The sequence below is a fragment of the Osmia bicornis genome, chromosome 7 (genome assembly GCF_907164935.1).
Source record: "Osmia bicornis bicornis chromosome 7, iOsmBic2.1, whole genome shotgun sequence".
NCBI classification, from domain to species: domain Eukaryota; kingdom Metazoa; phylum Arthropoda; class Insecta; order Hymenoptera; family Megachilidae; genus Osmia; species Osmia bicornis.
Window position 1 is genome coordinate 3,929,226 of NC_060222.1, and position 17,673 is coordinate 3,946,898.

The window sequence follows — 17,673 nt, forward strand, 5'->3', positions numbered from 1 at the left end:
TGCGACCCTTTTAGTAGCCAAGGGAAATCTTTTCTTACGACGGGATTCCCTCGAACCGTCCTCGAATCCTCAAAAATCTTAGCAACTATTCGCGAATAAAAATGGTTATCAATTCGCGTGTACGGAAAATTCGCAATTTCCTCGGTGAACCGTGAAGGGAATTAGTCCGAAACAAGGGTGAAAGGCCGTCGCTCGACGTTCCGACGAAACAACGGGCGACCAAATAAAACCGAACAAACCGTGTCAAGTATGTTTACGGAAAAGAGGATGGCAGAACCAGGAAGGAGACGTTCGTTTCTTCGTAACGAGCAGCAGCAATTTCCGGCTCCGTAACGGGAACTTTTCGCCCATCCTATCGTTTCCTCTCCTCCAATTCAATTTTCCCGTCGACGTTATTGCGTTTTCCATATAAAATTCTCCTGTGTTTACAGCGACCGAAAAACCGTGTAACATGCTCTTTCTTTCGTTAATTGGAATTCTTAACAATTGTACAGTTTGAGGAAATCGAAGGATCGGGACGACGACGAGTGACGGTAATAGCAGATACGCTGTTGGGAATTGCAGCGGGCATTTGATCGAGGAAACGTATCTTTTTCCTATCTCTGTGAAATTAATCGTTTCCTAACGACGCGACGGGAGGGAGAAATTCGAACGAACGGGGAATTCAATTTCGCGATGCAACAATTTATACCCCGTCGATCGCGTCGTCGGACGAAAAATTGAATTCTCCGATCGGTACCGGTTTCAAACGAATTATTGTTATGCTTTCGCCGCAACGCATCGATGGCTGCTCATTAACGCCAAATTGGGTACGTAGCGCGTAATCAAAACGGGTCGAAGGCATAATCGAAGCATTCCAATATTCGCATTGCTGGAAATAAACTTCTTAATTGGATCGCGATTTACCGTCCGCGCGGGCATCCATTGTTTCGATGAAATTTGTACAACACCGACTTTCGACGATTTTTCGTACAGAAAACAGAGCTTCTGAAAGCGGAAACCCTGCTCGACGCAACGGGATGAATTTTTACATCGGGGGATTCAATACAGTCAGGAATTTACAAGTAGAGATACGAAATGTTTATCGATTTGCAAGGAATTCAAGCAAACGATTATAAATATTTTCTACACCTTCCTGTATCTTGTAAATATATTTTTATCAATTTTATTTCCCGCATATTCTTCTACGGTAGCTACAGGGACAGAAACTTTCCGGTTTCTACGATGTTCGAACACTACTTTAACTTTTATTTATAGTGCGGTATTTATCGTTTTACCGAAGTCAGCCAAGATCGAAGCTCGTATTTTGGTGCGCGATAGAATACGTGTCTCTTCATTGTTCGTCGTAAAACTCGAGTTTTACGGTTGTTCTGCTGCCAGCGCGCTCTTTCTGATCTCCACGCGGACGTCTGACAAAGCATTGACTCGAACTACTCACGCGATCAATCGTCGCGTTCCGCCACGGTCCGTCTTTATTTTTTATTCTAAATTAAAGAATTATTAGCTAAATGAAGGATAAAACGATACGTTATCAGAGTGTTGAATTGAATTTTTAATTCCGGAAGCGGAAAAAGCGCGTTCGCTCGGGGAAACGCTGCTGAGATACGTGTATTGTTGACTCGAGGAGCTTCCTGATAATAATTTACATACATCCAATTTGCTCCTTCTCCTTTTCTTCCGCTTCCCTCTTCAGCTAGTTTGCTCCTGCTTCTTGGCACGTTGCACGCGCGTTTACACGCCGTTCCCACGCGTACACCAGCTTCCGCCGTTGTATCGACAAGACGAATTACCTCGCAGGCTAATTTTGCTCGGCGAAGAGTGAGCTTGTGAAATCAAGTCGTCGGGAATCGATGAGATTGCAGTGGAGAGTCCGTGAAACAGCAATGGTTCGACAGGGAAAATTGTCGGGGAACAGTAATTATCACAAAGAGTAGAAGGTCGTCCTTCTAATTAAGCGCAATTAAGGAAACCGCGCGGACTCGCGTCGCTCTCGATCGACTTCGTCGCATTCCAACTTTGATGTCCCTTTTGCTGTCTCCCTATCGTTTCTCCGATTAATCCGCGTTATAAAAGCCGCGAAGAGAGCGTCTCTCGGATATCGAAATTCGTTCGTTCAGACAGAGGGATCGGTTTGAAAAGACGCTTGCAGCTCGGTGGCTCGAGAATCGATGGGAAGCGTACTCGTCGTCGAGCATTCACGCGCTTTCTTTCGCCTTATTCTCGATCACGGTGACGTTGAATTTCTCTCGAGTCGCTCTCTTTGAAGAGATATCGTGTAAAGGTTACACCGCGAAAGAGGATCCGTCGATATCGAATAGACGCTTTCGCGAAAACGTTTACACGCGTCGAGACACGTGTCTGTTTGATCGTCTTTCGTCTCTCGGACGTCGCTTTGACTAAACCTTCTCGAACAGAGACCTCGAAGTTCAGTTTTCATCGACGATAGTCAAGTTTCGTGTTTTATCAGGGCACGGCTGACGTGATTAATCGTCGAAACGACGGACAGGAAGGGCGCGTAACGCAACTTGTCGGATTATCGATCATGTATATTTTGTAGAAAATAATTTTCTCGGGTAACGAATGAAAGGAGAATGGGGAAATAGGCTCGTTCGAAAGAGGGTAACGAGCAAAATCGTCGTTTAATCAATCTTTTCCATCATTTTTCTCTTTAAGCCAGTTTAAACGCGGTGACCCTCGGAACGGACTTCCAATCGCGAGGAACGATTCTATTTGCAAAAACCTTCCGAGCTGTATAACGGTACGACGATCATCAATATTTGTCCCTCTTCTGCGACGATTGCGCGCGTTCTTCTTTTCTTCACTGTTTTCGTTGCCACCCCACCGTTGTTCGTCGTTTGGCGTGCGCACACAAGCAGCGAACGTCATACAACATCGACCTGCTTCTTTCCCAGTTTCTTTGGATGTCGATAAAACACGGATATCTTGAAAAGAACGACCACGGATCTCTCTTTCGGTGTTATCGTTCACGCTCGCGTACCTCGCTGCCGATGATACCAGAGCTTTCGACTCGACTTCGCGATACTATTCGAAAGCACAGAGGATCCGCCATTGTGCACTTGTCAGAATAAACCTTTTATTTTCGAAAGGTTTTCGAAAGAAAAGGTAAACGAAACAATACGCGATCACGCTAGGGTTTGAAAGGGAATATAAATGCCACGAGGAGGGGTAATTGGGCGTAACTGGGCCGATTAAATTTTACACCTGCGACTGTATCGTTAAATTCATCTAGTATGACCGTGCGTGTATGTAATACGTTTGTGCATTCTTTGAAAGAAAGGCCTTTCTTAACCCTTTGACTGCTATTACAGGCCCTAATGATGCGGTGAAACAATGAAACGAAAACTAAATTGAGAAATGAAGAGAAATAAGAAAAAAAAGGATAATTGTTATGAACTTAATTAGTCTTAATTAGCCTTAAGTACCCTTAGTCAAAGGGTTAATCGCATCAAAACGAAGAAGCGAGAGCTTCCTTTCTCTCAATTACAAATTTCCAACAGAAAATTCCGATAAATTAGCAGAATTAAACCGCTAGAATATCGTTCATTTTATAATTCCATTTCGAGAAGAGAGGTTCGAACGAGTTGTCGTCCCTGATAGGGGCACGAGGTGATAGCGGAAATGGAAACCGAGACCGATACTGAAATTGAAATGGCGACGAGCGTTCGCTTTTTATCCATGCAGAGGATAACAAAATATTGGAGGGTCGTGGGGGGATGAAGAACACGTGCGGAGAGCAACGCTTTCGCGAGTTAACAATGCGCCAGCAGAATACGGTTCTGTTACCGCTTCTCTTCTGCAACGGGATCTGTTGATTTTGCTCTTGCGCGCATTGTTCGCGATACATTATTAATACCACGCGGATACAAGGCGCAAGCCAGACCGAGTGATATCCCGGTGCAGGGGTGTGCAAACGCGAATACACCCCGGTTCAACTGTTCGTCTTTCTATGCGATGCATGCCGCGCAGGAGTTTACGAATAGACGGATCGCGCGTCGTTCACCGGGCTTACCAGTTCTGTTTGTTCTCGGAAAGTTACTCCGTGGGTCCTTTGAGCTTTCCACTTTCGTTGACGAAGGATTTCAAGGGATAACAAGTTGTTTACTAACCCGTTAAATCACGCGATCAGCTTCTTCGATCGAACTAATCGGTCGCGTTTAACGGCACGCGATCGTTATCCCTTACGAACGGTCATAGAAAATCGCTGAGCAGAGTTTCGGGATTATCCGTTATTGCGGATTTAATAGGTCGTTTGGTATTTCAACGCAACGTGGATTCCGTTATTTTCCCCTAGGCAATTTCGATAAGTGCGAGGTTTTTATTTTCGGAAGAAAAGCCGCGATTCGACGCTGCTTGAAAATCCCGGGCCTCGGCGTTACCGAACCTTTCCCCCGAGATTTATGCGACCGACGTCGGCACAGGAGAGGGATAAATTTGAATTCACGGCCTCCTTTCCTAAGTGATACACCGTGGCCGAATTTACGCCTGGATAGGGAAAAAGGTTGTTGCCACTCGGCGAGTACGAAACACAGTTATCGAGACGGTGTCGCTTTAGAAATTCAAAGGATTCCCGCTATCTTTCACCGATTCTTCGTTTCGGCATTCGCCAAAGAAAGAGCTGGTCGCAGAAAAATCAAATTTCTCAGATTTTCTCTGAAACGTGTGTGTCAGAGGGGAGGAGGACCGATGAAGCGATTAAAATCAAACAAGCTCGTCGGAGCGGGAGTACCGCGACTAATGTTATAAAAGTCCGAACTCGGATGTAAACGCGAGACAGATCCCCGAGTGCAGCAGGAAACGATTTAATAAATGTCGGCGGACCCGCGTACCCGAGGGGATAACGGGCTTCGAAAACTGGCATACATGAACTGCAATTCAATTAACGAAATTATTCCTCGTATAAAACGTATTATCGTTGAATAGCCGCGTGGAAATATATCGAATCGAAATCGCTCTTATCCCAAAAGAGAAAGTACGAACTTTATTAGAATACACCATAAATTTATTTCCGGAAAATATTGGACATCGAAATAAACAGGGAAATGTTGATCTCGCAGGACATTAATATACATATATAGATAAAAACAAACTGGATAACGAAGTTCAAGGACCGAACGGCGATTCGATTTCGCATAAAAATTAGCTTCGTTATCGGCTGCTTTCTCCCGGAATCGTGGACAATTCGTAACGAGAATGCGAAATTTAATCGGGGTAAACGATAACGTTGATTCCCTGTTGTTCTCTCTGTCCCCACGAATATTCGGCATTATTCGTAAAGCGCTAATATCGAGGCAATAAACAGGACAGCCTGTCCACGAAATGAAGGCAATTTAACGAAGCGGCCCGTCCCGAATACGGCATTGTAAATTACGTTTGTTCGTGAAACGTCATCCGGCTATCCGCGCGTGTTTGCCGGCAACTCGGTCCTTCCGTTATTGGCTTCGGCTCTTTAATAAAATTTTCATAATAACGCGAGCCGTTCATCGTCGCTCTTTATACGGTTCCTTTGATAAAGCAGCGTTCATTAGCGCGCTCGAAGGAAGAACAGTGACATCGCTGCGTGTTACAGAAACGTCAGAGCTTTAGTCGCGCGTCGAAGAAAATGGACGGAAATTAGCCGGAAGTGGCGGGATCTCTTCTTTCCCTTCGCTATTCCACGTGTAATGCAGCTCTTTATTTCAACCTTCTTTTTTTTCCCTCCCTTTTCACGGACATTTCTCTTTGTCGTCGCCACCGCCTACGAACTTGAACAGCGTAAACGTTGAAACACCTCGAAACGTTATTAATTCGCACTCATTTCGCCAGCATTTTCCCGCGGTAAGAGAGGGCGCCCGTCCGCGTCCCGCGTTCTGCTCTTTCCGTTCATTAACACCGTTTACCGTGCGGTCCTTTGTCCCGTTCCTTCTCGTCGATGCGAAGCGAAATGGAGGTGAAAACGTACGCTGCCCCTCTGTCGCGTCGTTTCCTCTTTCCTTTTTTTCAATGTAACTCGAAGTAACAGAGAGGGAAAAATTGAAAGAGGGTAACAAAAGCCGGCGAATAAATTATTTAATGGACGAACGATTACGATAAAAAGCGAAACGCCCGATAATTCTCATTGTTTTCGAAATAATTTTTATAAAAATAGAAAAAAAAAAGAGATAGGAAAAATGGCAGTACACACGGTTGGCAGTTTTACGTTTCGCTGATACTGGATATTTCATAACGACGCTCTCGTGCGGCGATTTAAATCCTTTCGATAAATGAATTCGCATCACGAGCGAAGCGTTTTCGATAAAAATTGAATGCGTGCCGGCAAAAAGTTCATGGCGTCTCGCGTGTCGCATCCTGCACCTCTGTGTGTGTGTGTGCATAGAAAAGTGTGCGAATGCACGTGTTCGCAAACGTGCTGACTACTATTGAAAACGCGTTTCGAAAACAGAAATTGTGCTTCAGGGTGTCTTTCTCCCGAGCGTTCTTGGAAAAATCGTGCAACTAAGGGGAGACGATTTTTCAAGCGCACCTCGTTTTCCTTTATTTTTTTTTTCTCCACCCTGTTCCTTGCGTTGTTTTGCCTCCGCATTGTGACGAAAGTGGAGCACAGCTTGACACGGTTCTCCCTCGAATCGAGCGCAATGTTTATCCTAGACGAATCGAGCCGAAGTTCGAGGATTTGCTCGGGCAAGCTGCGCGATTAGCCGGAATGAACGGGGAGAAAAAGCCGAGGATCGTTGGTGCGTGTGTTTTTTTTTCCTCGAGGCGAGAGACAACAGCAGGGGGGTAAAGAAGAGCAAAGCGGGCAGGGAGAAAAAGTGGCTTCATAAAAATCTGTCGTGGGGTTAGAACGTTGCGGCAGGGTTGGCTGAGCGCTCGAAGTAAGAGAAGCGAGTAATCGTCGGGAGAAGGCAATTTGTATTAATTTCAACGGAATTAGGAGTTATGCCCGGGGCTGCAATTAAAATTTGCATAAACAAATTTCGCTCGTCGGTTTAAGCCGCGGAGGAAGATGGTCGAGGCCAACGGCTAGGGTATTGCACACCCCTTTCTTTTTCCTCTTCTTCTCGATTTTCTATCGAGTCGTCGCTTCTGTGCGCGTCCACTTTCAGCTACCCTCTTCCAATTGAATCGAAACGACTCGTTGCAGCGACCAAAGAGATCTGTAAACTCGTCCGTGCTTATCTTCGATCTCCTTTAATCCTCTCTTTCGATGAACCACCTCAGAATCCCTTCGAATAATATACACAGAGCGGGTGGTTTATTATTTATAATTCGCGCTTTCGATGATTAAGCCGGTACGGGTTCGCGCTACTCAATTACGACGTTGTTGAAACGGAAAGTGGACTCGTTACGAGGAAAATTGGGGCGAAGCAAATAAAGCTGGCAAAGGTGCTGCTCGCGGGCGGAGGAGAAAAGGGGGTGTAACAGTTCGTGTTAATCAAACTGAACGAGTACGAACGCGATAACGGGATGTAACCTTTTTCGTTGACAACATACTCGAACCTGTTCGAACGACAGTTCTCTCGCGTTGCGTTACACGTAGTTTCATATTGTTTTTCACGAAATTTGACGAGTTGACAAGCGATGGATCATCGAGGAAATATGACTGCATATTCGTGCAATTTTGTTTGCCTCGAAAATCGATGATCGTTTTTTGCTGAGGAAATTTAAATTAATTTAAAGAAAGAGAATAACGAGGCTGGTTCGACAAAAGGATGGAGAAAAAGGTTGGACAAAGGGGAAAGGGTGCTGCAAAAGGCACGCTCTTGGACAGACGACACTTAAGAAGTAACCACATTGTGCGTCTAATTAAGCTGAGAAACGAAGAAGTAGATCAAGTCTTTCGCTCGACCACGCCGAGACTGGAGAGACTTCTTTTTATACAGATTCAACTAGATTTTCCTCCTTCCTCTGCCAATTAATGTATCAAGTTAACGCGTGTTCCTTCTTGTTAAACGTTCGACTCGTTTCCTAGTTTCGTAATAATTCGCGCGGAAGAACGCATTCTATGCGTCGCTCGCGTTTCTAGTTCTCCGTGGTTCTCCTTAAAACGCGAAACCCGCAAACTTGTGCTAACTGGCGAATTCGAAGCAGCGCTCGGTCGATGGTGATTAAGGCCTTACACTCGCGAAAATTCGCCGATTTCGTGGATGACGCGCAGACTAGGTTAGCCTAGTTTCCGAATCATCGAGCATCTGATAATGAATTTAGTTTCCCCGGTGAAAGAAACTGCCGAGAATCGAAGCGTAGACCGAGAAAATTCATTCCACCTTTGCGTCTCCCCTGCACGAAAATCAGAGTTACGCTTTCCATTCTGATTTCGATAACGAAGGCTCGGAAAAACCGAGAGAAAATTAGCTGTCTCGGCATCGAGCGAGAGTCGTTATCATCTGGCATTGTTGCGCTCGACGCGACGAGGGGCTTTTAATAAAGAGAAAAGCTTGTCGTTGCAGCGGCAAACATACTGTAATGAATTATCGAGCTTCTCGTTAAGCTATACAAAACAGCGTGCAAAGTGGAAGATTTTGTGTCGGTGTTTCATAATGATTATGGCACTCTTGGTAACGGCGATGCACCGAGCGAAAAGATGATAGAAAGAAAAAAAGGGTAACTCCATTCTCCGCGGATTATCCTTCTTTCATTCGTACGATCTGATAGAGACGAAACTGCGGAGAGCTGCGAACGTTTAATTGTGTATCATTCGCGACGGGTTGAAGGAACGGGTTAAAGTCGTTAAAGGAATCGAAATGGCGAAAGAGAGCGCAACAGTTGACGACCCAGCCTAGAAACGGTTCATCCTCGAAGTAAATCGTATCTCCTTTCGCGATACTGAGAATTTAACGCGATCCTAGTACCAACATTGCTGTTATAAATCATTCGATTAAATCCGCGGAGCAAGGAATAAAGAGGATCCGTCCGAATCACGTAATACGCCTCCAGGGGTTAGACAATGGGTTAATCTTACCCGAGGCTTCATTATTTCCGCGTTATCTGGTCCGCAGCGGTCGCCGATAATCGATGTTTAACGACGCTGTTTACAGCCTAATGGCCTGTTTAATTTGAACGAACCTGGAGCAATCGGAGAACTGACGCGGGCCGCTTGCGAGATTGCCTCTTTCGCGAATCGCGTTTCACCTGGTCAACGTATAAAAACGAAGGGTGGAAATAGCTGAACTGCCCTTCGGAATGGAATAATGAGGCTACTTGTCCACCCAGTCGATGGCTACTTGTCACGATCCGGTGCAACAGCTGCATCGCGTGCAACTCGGAAACGTTGCAGCCAACTTGCACACGTTTACGGGAGCTTTCCGCTTTTCCGGGCATTTTCAAAGGAAGACTGCTCGTTGATTTCATTTCCCGTTAGCAGATTTACTACCACATAGCTGTTCCTTCTGCTTTTTTCCATCGGGAAACGTTTGCACGGTGCATTTAAGTTGCATTCATTTACGAATGCATCTAACGATTCCTGCTACCCTCGTTCGACCGATTATTTCCGCCTTCTAATTCTTGCTCTTTCATTCGATCCCTCGGGGCCTTTAATCTTATCAATGGCCAGGGCGATTCAAATTTCATCGGGATTCAGAGCCTCGATAGCTTTGAAATCACGTTCTCCTAGTCGACTGCTGTCTAGTCTATTGACCGTGTTCTAGCTACCCTATAAACGCCTGTTTACGTCGCGTTGCAACGACGTAACGAAATAAATTCCTACAATATGTCCGCTCGTTTATAGACATCTTTCGGTTCTTCCATCGAAGAAAACGGAGCTGAAGTGTATTTTCCTCCATATTCCCGCTCTTCGTTCGTCGTATGCTTTCATTCCGTTAAGAGAACCTGTTTGAATTTTCAATGAAGCTCATTTTCTATGCTGCACGCTACCTAGTGAAAAGAGAAACGCGAAGGAAACAGGTAGCTGCCAAGTTACTCCAGCTCTGTCTATCGTTATTCTGTGCTTTTTCATATTAATTTCACCCTTGGACACCAAAGGGAACTGACTGCTACATTTCGAGGTAACTTCTAGGACAAAAGATGATTTTATATTCACATCACGCGTCCCGTGTCTGATATGTTCGACTAATACTCTGTAACGGGAATTCTAAGCGTCCCTCGTCTGTCAAAGACGGTCGACCGACGGAACGACCCAGTGGTAATGTTATTAATAAACTAATTAAGACGAGATGACGTATTGACTCGCTTAGATTCTGAGTCTCGCGTTAAAAACGTGGCTCGAGAGGAACGAATAGAGAAAATTAGGTGGTAATTTCGAACAGCAAAACAACTAGTTTCCATTCCAGTTGGTTTGGATACCCGTAATGCAGCAACGAATTTGAGTAACAATTGGAGGAGAATGATCATGTACCAGGAGAGAGAGCTACGTGTACCGGTACTAATGGCCAGAGAACTTTGATACGAATTTCCGTAATGATTAGAGTTTAGCATAACGGGATGAAAACTTAAACGCAGGCATCCTCGAACACCGCAACTCTCTGCCTTTGTAACTATCGAGTTTCCATTTGCACGTCCCTCTTTTCGGTTATCTCTTAACGAACGACATGGAAGTTTCGTTTTCCTTCGATTTTTCTCGATTGAGAACGACTAAATATACTAAATACATATTCCCAGTAGAAGGTTTTTTTTGTTCCTCCTTTGAGTTCGATATCATTTACAAAAGTTTCGATTGAAAAATTATCCGGGAAAGTGAATTTTTTCAAAAGTTTCCAACGTAAAACGAAGAAACGCCGGTGGAAATTTAATAAGTTTCTCTTGCAAAGCGTTAAGAAGAAACGAGGAAAGTACAGCGATTCGGGTGTAACGCGTTGACCGAAGGGAAAAATGTTTTCGCACGATCGTGTAAATACAATTTGCGCGTACCTCTTTATCCTTACAAATTGTTTTTATTTTAAACGATGCTCGCGGCAGGATCCGAGGAAGGTCGGTAATCCTGCGCCGTGACTTTAGCGTTTCTCAAGAGAAAGAATTAAAAAGATGTCGGTTTATTACAGGAAAGTGGAGAGAAGAGGATGTGGACGAGATTAAACAGAAAGGCAGAGTCGAAAAACGGCGGCTAGCTGGGTAAGGAGGTCGGTTACGGTAAGCAAGTTTCCCAGTAAATTCAGCAAGTTCAGCCGCGCGATTTACTCGCGGCTTCGGTCGCTAGATGGGCGAGAGCGTTAATACGTAGCTGCCGGCTATTCGAAAAAAAAAAAAACCAGGGGGAGAAAAAAAATGCAGAGGAACTTGAATAGCGCGCGCAATTGCAAAAGTTCCGTCGCAGCCGGAAGCAGAAACTCTCGACATCGGGAACGAGTTGCGAGCGTAAATCTTCCCCGGCGAGGAACCGAGTCGCGTTAAGATCGCGTCTCTCCACGGCCAAGAGGAAATTCCGAGTCTCCATTCAGTGGACCGGAAGTGGCGAGGAACCTTCCGTGGCCAAGTTTCCGTCGAATCGTCACAGAAACGCGCCGATGAAACCGTAAATTTTCGAAATTTATTTTCCACCCACGCTATAACCGGCTGGCAAATTTTCCATTCGAATTCGCATTTTTCCATGTCCGTTTCACAGCGAAATTTTCTCCTTGATTTAAGTTCGTTTCATACTTTCGCTACAGTCGTCGAATGGTATTAACCCTTTTTATTTCTCTTCATTTCTCAATTCATTTTTTCATTATTTTATAATCTGTCAACTTTTATTTGATTATGACTAAGATATTCGAGAAAGAAACTATGGACCCATATGTGTGTCCGTAGCAGTGAAAGGGTTAATAGATTAAGACAGAAGACGAAGTTATTTCACTTGAACTCGAGCGATAGCGAAAGGGGTTAGTGTTAATAAAGATAAGGTCGGTGGTGTACTAGCGCAAACCAGCATCGCCGAATTTATTGCCCGAACGTCGAGCTCGAATCCGGGAAACTACCGAAACGAGAATCAAATAACTCGAGCAAATAGCAGGAGGAGAATTATTTGCTTGCCAGTAGGTATCCCGTTTTATCCCACATTATCCTCCAAATATCCGCTGCCTTAACGCCCAGCGGGCTGTTCAGCTGGTCTGGCTGCAATTCCATCGTTCGACGCACGGATAAGAAGCCTTTTGAACGTTAATTGTTCTCCAGAAAATTATATCCCCGGCAAATTTCCGGGGAAAAATTCAATTTCACTTGGCTGCCACTCGGCGAGCCTCTGTCTCCGTCTACGTCGGCAAACGAGAACAATCGAGTTACCGTTAGCCTCGTTACTCGTTCAACTTATCGTTTTCGGCCGTGGAAATTCGCCGAAAAGGTCCCACGCGGCTCGCGGCGAGTCTTTTGTCTTTGCCGTTTAACGACCAATCGATTTCGCGCGATCAAACGGTACAACGACTCGCCTCGGGGTGAAAACGAGCCAGGATAAAACGTCGGATCGTTATCGTTTGAAAAGTTTAACATTTATTTCTTCCTGACTAAGAGTATATCTGATGTTCGAAAGTGTTAGCTGGAAAAGTTGAAAGGTTCCTCGGTGTTTAGTTTCGCGAATTGCTAAAGTTCCGATTCGTTCTTAGTTTCGACGAGTGGAATGTTTTATCAAGAAACCGGTAGGACATCGAAATTCTGATAAACGCGTCGCTACGGTTTCCGAACTACGATTCCGCGTATCTTCTCCTGACGATCTCAATTGCGACCAACGGGTGGATTCTCGAAGCGGAATCCGTCGCCGCGAACAATTTAATCAGCGAGACCGAGTTTATTGGCCGGGACGTCGAACTTAACCCCGTGTTGACCAATTTCAACGGTTTACCCTCTCTGGCTCGTTACCGAGAGCCTCGAGTAAGGTAGACCGGCTTACAGAGGCAAGCGAAAAGGGGCTGCAGGGGGTTGCATTTGCCCATAACTGTGCCACGAGGAGTTTGTCGTACGGTAGTTATAGTTAACTTGGGCTTCTCCGTTGGTGGATCTGGTCGGAGGAAAGGGAGAGGAAGGGGTTGCGCGATGCCGGAGACCGGATCCGTCCAGTTCGAGGGGAAGTTTAGGTGCTCGATGTTATCTGTCCCGTCGTTGGCTTAACCCTATCTTCCCGACGCTGTCCGACTGCGGATCGTCGAGCTGTCGTCGTTTTCTCTTCGTTCACGCTGGCGCACCCTGTTCTTTCACCCCTGCTTCGTTCGCACCCTTCCAGTGACCATCGGTCGCGGATAACCAGCTTGGACCCCGTCCAGAATCCGCCGCTAGCCGCCGGATTCCAATAGGGTTTCCTCTTTGTATCGGCTGCCAAAACCTGTCTGTAATACACATACACCAGCTCGATTTTTCCTCGGAACATTTCATCGCGCGTTGTTGCCCGATAATCATCGATCTTCGGGAACGGTCGCGTTCAAATGGCCCGCGTGAAAATTCGTCGACGAGTTTCGAAACAAAGTTGGTAACTAGATTGGATACGCGAAAAAAGAAAGAAAAACGTGGGGAAAGTTGAAAGGAACGTAACTGGAAATTCGCGCCAAGTTCCGGGTATAAAGGACTTTGAGAGGTTAATAATTAAATCCACTCCGGGTGGTGCGCGGCCGAACTTTGATCCTCATGAATTTTCAGCGAACACGTTGCCGCTACCGGATTATGTTCATCGAGGGAAAAACAGGATTCGTATCAGGAACGATGTAAAAGCTTCCCGCAAATTCAATGGTACGCCTCGATATTTCCATTGTTTAATTTTCGGCAATTCGATGGTGATTTAATGGAAAGCACGTCGTCGACTCGTTCCGTCCTCGATTGGCTTAACGCGTTCACAAGCACGAGAACAATACCCGCGAGTTGCCGTTGGAACGAACGTGGAACAGCTTCGTCATCGGTGAGATTCAGATTTCATTTACCTCGCAAGGGAGCATTAATCATTCACCGTTTGCTGTACTCGGCGTGGCAGGGTATCGGGCAAACGGTAAATCGTCGAGGCAAAGTAGGTTCAAGTATTACTCGAGCTAATTTGTATCTGCCAACATTTTTTTTTTTAAATTGCGCACCCTCGTTTGCGACTATCGTCGAACGCGTTTCATTAATTTCATCGTCCGCAAGCTTCGCGTCCTACCGTTTCGTTGCCTCGCGGTTCTGGGACGAGAACGGAAGAGGAAAGGGTAAAAAGCGGAAAGCTCCGCCGTGTAAGAAAATGCAATGGTTTCTCGGTTGGAGAAAAGAAGAAGACTGAGCGCGCGATATGGTAGAGGATACGGAAATGGTGCAGTGTCCTACGGGATAGGTCGTAGCGATTGTTTTGGCCGGGTTCCCATTTCTCCGGCTTTATGGGCACCGGACAGAATTTGTGGCATCCCGTGCACCGGCAACGAGCGGCACTTTTGCCTCGCAGGTCGCGGCTATTCCGCCATTAGTTACACACCCGCTGGCTTTCGCGCGATTGTTCTTATTTTTCGAACTTCCCTTGGCCACTCGCCCTCCAGCCCACACCCCCGTCCGCTGGCTTTTTTTTCCACTCTCGTGCCACGGTAATTCCGACCCTTCTGTCGAGACACCGGATGACGTGCATCCCTTCATTTTTTCCCTTTCTCTACTTCTTCATTAATGAAATCGAATACTTTGACGCTTTACAATTAACGACAATGTCTAACGTCTAACGAGAAAACGCGCAACGTTTTCAATGGACAGGGAAAGGCGCTGGCATTCGGTTGAACAGCAATGTATTCGTCGTCGCTTTGCGTCATATAATATCGCGATTTCGAATATACGGAAGGGTAGATTCCGCGAATTCCTCTCTGCTATTCGTCCGATAGAAAAAGGCTGATGCCCGGAATATTACGCAACTAGAACCGAGAAGATACTTTGAAACATCTTCATAGGAGTCGCTGTTTTTCAACATAGTACTTTACGTTTCTCTCTGTCCAGAGCGAATTGTCTCGATTTCACCCGGCGTCGCGTATTTTTCTCAGCCAGGGTGCAAGGAAAAGGTGAGCGAAATTTCCATAATCGATACCACGGTATCTAGGCCGGAAGCGTCGTTTGTTTCTCTTTTCTTGCCGCGATGTTTTCTCCTGTTTCAACGCGTCGCGTAGTCACGATCTTCTTCGGGTTATTTCCCGAGAGGAGAGTCATCGTCTCCGAAAGAAATTTCGACGATAGACCTTCAGGACGGAATGCCTCTTTCGATTATCCAGGGAGTTGGATCGAATCACGATTCGTTACGTTCGACGTCCGTGGCGATAAACGCTTCTGGTAAGAGCGGTCAGAAGCGAAACCGATTTAGACGGCTTTCGGAAACGTTCCTTTCCTCGCACTCACTGAATAATAACGAAATGTGAGATACACCGGTGATTTTATGATTCTTCCTGTGAAAATAACTTTCGAGTTTTTTCTTTTCTTTTTTGTGGAAGATGTTCGGTTACGATTGTAGGCGTTCTGGGACGTCGAAAGAAATGCTTTCTCCGAGATTCGCGTGTGACAGCCGAGGAAAACAATAAGAACGCGTAGGTCCGCCGATCGATGTCCCCGAGCTCGGGCTTTCCTTTTATTACGCGAACTTTCCATCGGAAGAGGAAACCGTCGTGTCAGCCGTGTGCAAGACAATGGGTGCAAAACGGGACGCGTGAAATTTGAAAGCCACCGCGTCGCGACGGGTGTAAATAAAATTCAGCGAAACGTCTCTCGACGATCAACCTTCTGGATGCTCCAAAATCGAACCTGAAAGAACAACCCTACTGTACGATGGTTTGCGCCGGGGAGAAAACGAGGAATAAGAGGAGAGATTAAAAAGAAAAGCAGAAGTTCGGAAGCGGTACAAAAGACGTCGCGAGGTTCCAAGGGAAGGGAAGGAGGACATTTTTTCGTGATTACCCATCTCCAGAGAACGCATTACTCTTTGCCGTCTGGCATTCCCCGAATCTTATCGTCGCCAGGGGGGAAGGATCGCCGGAAACTCGGGTCTTTTGGATAGCGACGAGAAGATAGAGGGTGACAAGGATGCTTGGAATTTTATCCAAAGACGTTCCTCCTTCTTCTCCCGTTATCATTCCGTTTCGACAATGAAACCGCTTCGATTAAACGAAGTTAACGAGATTTCTCGCGCGAAGGTTCGAACAATTTCCCTGGAATAATCTATACCCGGCGAACGGTTTAATGCCGGAGGAGTCGCGACACTGTAGTCTCCGTTCCGTTAATTAGGAAGGATCGCGATCGACTCGGATTTTTAACGAGCAGAGTCCGTGGCGGAACGAGGCCACTAGTCGCGCGAAACGGGCAAACTCTCGAGAGTAGTGTGAGCAACAAGTAGCGCACTCGAACTTTCCCTAGAACTGATCCTCTTGTTCTAAATGCTACTCGGTGACAGATATTGAACCTATTAGCGACAAATGGAATGATTTACGGGTTTGTTAATTTTGCAAAATATTTTCTTGAATATCTGCTTCGTAGACCTGAATTTTCCGGAATAAATCAACGTTATTGGACGGTCCGTTTCGATGCATTAACGAGTAACACGAAAGCAGCGAGCATCGGTGAAAATAGCCAGCTTCGTTACCAGTCTCGTCTAAATATTTATTCTCTCGCAGAATCGATGAACGCTGTTCACGCGTATGTACGCATCGCGGTTCCCCGTGTTCCGACAGATCGATTCAACGTACGATGTGACAAGATGGTATCGAACTTGCAGCCACAATGGTTTTGCATTATATACGAGACGTATCAGGATTAACCGTAGCGTCTGCACCCTGTACAGAGGGATGCACCCTGTCTGCTACGTGGTTCCGTATGCAACTCCACCACTCTCGCGACTTCATCCAGTTAGAGACGGCTTTATCCAACGGCGATAACAGGCAGCGATAGGCTGCTCGTTGCAAGGCGACGCGCATTTCCGTCTACCTCCGCATCCGTGTTTTCATTCGGTAAATGGACGGGCGCATTGTTTGTCGGTGCAGCACGGCGAGGGTAGGCGCATCACGGCCGCGTCGGCTGGGTATACAGAAGCATACCATCGTGGATGAATGGAGCCGCGAATCGTCTGAAAGCCCTTTTTTGTTTCGTGGCCCGCATACGTACGGCAGCCGAATGCATCCACCTCCGCGTTCTAGACACCGAGGTGGAAACACGCAAACTCTTGGCCATCCTCGACTTTTCTCCGCTTTTATTCGCCGCACCGCGAATGGCGGCGAGTTCTCCCTGGATTTCGACTTAATTTCATCCCGCCCCATGCTCGCGAAACTTTCATTCTATCGTTTTAACCCGTTACTGTATCGAGCCGAGGGAAAGTGCAGCTGGTGATTGCAAATTGAAAGATACAACGTTGTTCCGATCGAGGAGGTTGATTTGTTCCGTTTGTAAACGAAGCTGGATGATCGTTACGCGCTTCGCGTTGATTTTCCGTCGCGGAAACGAGAAAGTAAAGTGAAATAATAGGAGTGAAAGAAAAATGCATCGTCAGGTTATATTAATCTATGTTCCTGTTTCGCTTTTTGCTTCATCATCATTCTCCCTCCACTATTTCGCCATTTCCTTTCTCCAACGCGGTCTAATTGCGCTTCCGTGCTACATGGTGCAAACGGGCTAAATGGGTCGAAAAAGAGAGACGAAGAGAAAGAGAGAAGAATAGGAAGCGTTAGCTCGAAAGAGCTTCGCCTAACTAGCAGAAATATACTAAATGCTAAACGAGAGAACGATAGCTAACGCCATCAGCCGCGGACGGGGAGTATAGCGTTTAATAAAATCGCCCGGGGGCTT

General features: G+C 46.1%; 1 long non-coding RNA gene across 2 annotated transcripts in view; it reads left to right on the forward strand.

Annotated features, from left to right (window-relative positions):
• LOC114873179 overlaps window positions 1-17,673 on the forward strand; it is a 94,377-nt gene that overhangs the window by 56,262 nt on the left and 20,442 nt on the right. For both annotated transcript variants that reach the window (XR_003788886.2, XR_003788887.2), the window contains exon 3: window positions 10,995-11,082. This is a non-coding gene — a long non-coding RNA (uncharacterized LOC114873179). The remainder of the gene's footprint in view (window positions 1-10,994; window positions 11,083-17,673) is intronic.